The sequence below is a fragment of the Balaenoptera acutorostrata genome, chromosome X, assembly GCF_949987535.1.
Source record: "Balaenoptera acutorostrata chromosome X, mBalAcu1.1, whole genome shotgun sequence".
Lineage (NCBI taxonomy): Eukaryota > Metazoa > Chordata > Mammalia > Artiodactyla > Balaenopteridae > Balaenoptera > Balaenoptera acutorostrata.
The window spans coordinates 44,625,789-44,630,310 of NC_080085.1; the positions used below are offsets into that span (position 1 = coordinate 44,625,789).

A 4,522-nucleotide genomic window follows, 5' to 3' on the forward strand; every position below is an offset into this window, starting at 1 on the left:
AGACTGTAAGAGCTCGCGGAAAGACACCACCATCGTCACCCTGCACAGCCAGCGACTGCGCCGAACCTCGCCACCGACCCGGGCAGCTAATCAGCCCCTTACGGATAGCCAGTCTTGGAGTAGTCAAACTCGGAGAAAAATGTAGACTCTGAAAATGCCCGCGCGCACACACGCACACGCACACGCACACGCACACCTTTCACCCTGAGCGCCAACTCGGCGACCACTGTGCCTGTCCCAGACAGACAGCCAATGGGAAGTGGGCAGGTGAGGAGGGAGGGGCAGGAATAGCGGGATTTCCGGCGCCGCTTGACGCCCGGAAGAGTTTATTCCGGCAATCTCGCGGCGACCAATCACCGCCCAGAACGCTTTCTCGATTTCGACCCCGCCCCCCACACGCATCCCGGAGCCAATCTCTGGCTCCGTTGCTGTCCCCACCTGGATGTGACCATGCAGAAACGAAGGGGTGAACCTGGAGTAGATAGAAAAGAAGGCTGCAGGCTGAGACCCGGTGTCCAATCAGCCCCGAATGTGCTGGGAAGATGGAGCGGTTACAATGGGATGGACCCAGCGGCGCCCTGAGTGCCTGCGCTGGGACCCATGGTTGATGCCCGACGTGGTGTAAGGGGACCCTCAGTGTTGTCACAGCGCTCAGTGGATTATTCCAGAACGGACGCCCCCTCCCCAATGGTTCCTTCCCGACTCGAAGGTCTTCCCTCTGCCCCTCAGTGGTACGTTCCACGACAGAACCGTTTCATCTCGCGCGCCCCTTGGTGGTGGGATCGGGGAACAGCGGATGTAGATGCCCGCGGACCATTGCTGGCGGGTTCCCAAAGGGAGGGAGGGCACAGTTAGGATGAAACCCTCGCAATTCTCTGGAGTCTTGGATCTGGGAAAAAGTCTTCCTACGTGGAAAGTTACCTCCCTGCAGTGACACCACTATAACAGGGAGCATTACAAGAAGTTTTCTCTGTGCTGGGCCTTGTGATTGCTTGTGCCTCCCTGGGTAATACAGAATAGGCCTAGTGGGGCAAGCCAGCCACAGCCCCCCAACGGGCAGGAGGGATAAAGCTCCAGACTGGGATCAGAAGGCCTGGTGAGGGGCAGGCCTCTGTCCTTGACTGTAATCGGTGGAAAGGACAACCGTGCCTTCGGTTCCATTAGGAAAGGGGACATCTCCCAGGGGTCCCAAAGACACTGACTACATGAGATAAAGACCATGGGCTCTGTCACCGTTCTGTTACCCCGTACATGTACCCTAGCGGAATCCTCGCCCTTTCTAGCTATGCCTGTCGGGACAGCCAGTTCTGGAGTAGTCCAACTCAGTAAAATGTACATTCTGAAAATGCCCACGCGCACACGAACACGCTCTCGCCCTGAACTCCAACTCGGCTACAGCCTTGCGGGGGGAGGGGGAGGGAATAGCGGGATTTCCGGCTCCGCTTTGCGTACCGGAAGAGCTTATTCCGGCAATCTCGTGGCGACCAATCACCGCTCAGAACGCTTTCCGGCCCTGCAATCCCGGAGCCAATCTCTCGCCCCGTTGCCATCCCCACCTGAATGTGACCAGGTAGAAACGAAGGGGTGACCCGGACACCCCCAGGAGGTGATACGCAGGGCGGTGGGGGGGGGGTGCTGTTTCTCACTTCAGTCCTATCTTCCCACTTTATTCTGTGGGTCTAATGTGAATGTGAAACTTTAGCATGCATCGCAGTCACCTGGAGGGCTTGTTAAAACACTGATTGCTGCCCCCCATTCCCGAGTTTCTGATTTAGTGGGTCCTTGGCGGGGCCCGAGAATTTGCATTTCTAACCAGGCTCAGCGTCCCTCCTACACAACTAAGTGGTGGACTCTAGCATTCCTACCTCCCTCCACCACGTTATTTGTGAACTGTTCCTTCCCTTCTCTCCCCCCCTCCTTACCCCCCAACACATCCAAACGTACAGTCTCATCGCCAGACCCTGAAGATCTTGAAGGGAGCAAAGGTCTAAGCATCCTGTTCACTGCCGCAGAGCGCTTGCCCCAAGAATGATGTGAGGAGCCCATAAACAAGCTTTACTTCTCCTGCACCACTGATGGACAGCATCGTGGCAGCATGTATCAAAGTGAAAAATCCTTACAATGCTAGGTCGGTGAGGGTAGAGACTTTTTTTTTTGTCTAGTACGGCCAGTCTCCCCAGTGCCCAGCACATAGTAGGCGCTCAGTGGATGATTGGTGAATGACTGAGTTTGGACCCAGCAGCTCCACTTTAAAACTGTATAATCAACATACACATTCACAGAGTTGTGTGTAGAAGGAAGGTAGTAGCAAACAATTGTGTAAAACCTCTTTATGTCCATTAAGAGTCGATGATGGTTGGATTGTAAACAAACGGTGAGGGGTTCATGTTATACCATGGAGCACACACTGGCCATGGAACAGCATGAGGGGACCAGTGTGTACTGATCAGAGGGATCTTCTTCAGGACATGCTGTTAATATTAGGTGGGAGGGGAAGCAAATGGGAGATGCTCATAGTGGGGCCTGCTCTGTGTTTGTGTGTGTGTGTGGTTTAAATACAGGGAAATATTTTTGAAAGGAACAAGGAAGCACCTATAACTAGCCCCACTGTTTGGCCCAGGAAGTAGAGAATGTGGAGGAATGTGATGACCTGTGTAGTCCATGTACTGATGTACTAATGGAATCTTTCACAGCAGCCACTTATTCACGTATTATTCGAATAACTCTGTCTAAAGCAAAGTCATGTGGTGAAAACAATACCTGTACCACAGAGCATTTGTGTGTGAGGGTATCTGGAGGGTCTCCAGCAACAGGGTTCTCAAACTTACATGCCCCAGGGCCAGGCAGTTATTGTGCATTAGGGAACGCAGCTCATGTGAGGGTAGGGAAGGGCAGCACATGGGTATGGTAAATGTTCCCTGCCAACCTGCTTCCGGTGTGGGTACGATAGAGAAGATGGGGCTGGCACAGAGCCCAGACCCTCACAACAACCTCCTCAGCATCATAAATAGTGGTAATTGTCAGGATAGCAACAGTTGTTACATCGTTACACTGATGTAAACTCCTTGGGAGCATCCCTCCACCTCTTCATCACAGGACACACACACATGTCAGATGAGGAAGATAACCGATCCTCTGAACACAGCATTCAAGGACTAATTAAGACTGACTTAGGAATTGGTTCTGCCCATGTTGAATTAACAGGTTTGGATTATCCTCCCACTTTAAGTAACTAAAAATTTGGAAGTGACGGTCTTCAGAAGCACTACAACTGGCATGCAGGATGCTGATACCTGAGAGAAGGGGGAAAATGAGGTGAGCACTACAGTTTCCCCCAGCTTACTTCCTGGAGAGGATTTCCAGGCATCAGTGCAGGGAGCGGGAACCCAGACAGAGGCCAGCGTGTGGGTACGATAGAGAAGATGGGGCTGGCGCAGACCCCAGACCCTCACCCTGTCTGAGGGGCATCCACAATGCTGCTATCGCCTACTATCTCTGTGCAGGAATGAGACCCCTGCATGGGCAGGGGTTGTGATTTTCCCAGAGAAGCTGGAGGTCTGGGTTTTTGTCATATACTGCTTTTTTTTTTAAATGATAGAAATTAAAGTGAAAAAAATTGTGGTTCAATCTAACTCTGTGTAAGTCATGTAGAACAATATGTCTGGGAGCAGGATTGAGTCTGAGCGCTCCTTTTTGGAGCCCTTTTAGAAGACAGCAGGAGCTCAGGAAATGGTTTGTGAAGTAATGAATGAGTGAATGAATGAACGAACAAATTCAGGAGTTAACATTAACATCCAGAATGGTCCTTGTTCTCAGCCAGGGATGTTCCCTCTGATTCCCATACAGTCCTCTTTCTCCTCCGTTCTTAGGGTCCTCAGTCGACACTGCAATCCCCCGCATCGGTAGGCATCATCACTGCCCTTCAACCCCTTCGTCCACTCGGTGTATCTTCCCAGTACTCACTGCCCACAGCAGCCCACTCTGATTCCTTCTTCCACTTTTCAGCCCCAGCAGAGCCCCATCTGGAATAGATGTCTCCACGGCCTAGCCCGAACACTGGCACTGGTTCTGGCATTGGGTTCTGACATTTCCCTGAGTGTCGATCTCAGCTTGTCCTCTTCATATCAGCTGTGTGACTGGTTCATTCCCTTTCTCTCCCTGTTCCTCCGTCTTCTCCACTGTGAAATAGTATCAATCCTCACAAGCTTTCACGAAGTGTAAATGAGATGATCCCAATAAGAGTTTTCGCAGGGCCTGGCACAGAATAAATGTGAGATAAATATTAGCCAGTATTATTAATGTTTTTGTCATTATTATTGTTTCCAGAGATGCTCTATTTTAACCATCAGTTATCTCCTTCTAACATCCTTGGGAGGTGGTTATTATTATTAATCACTATTTTACAGATGAGTAAACTGATGTACTGTGCATCAGCTCACTAACTTACTCAAGCTCACCAGAGGGGGAAACACCATACTCATACCCAGGTCTGTCTGGTCACAGAGCTCCGGCCCATTACCCC

The 4,522-nt window shown here is 51.2% G+C and overlaps 1 long non-coding RNA gene across 1 annotated transcript; it reads left to right on the top strand.

Annotated features, from left to right (window-relative positions):
- Window positions 1–1,474: 1,474 nt before the first annotated feature.
- LOC130706492 (uncharacterized) lies at window positions 1,475–4,250 on the top strand. The gene is made up of 4 exons (XR_009006727.1): window positions 1,475–1,570; window positions 1,947–2,128; window positions 3,205–3,315; window positions 3,870–4,250. It is a non-coding gene; the product is annotated as an uncharacterized LOC130706492 (long non-coding RNA).
- The last annotated feature ends 272 nt before the right edge of the window (window positions 4,251–4,522 follow it).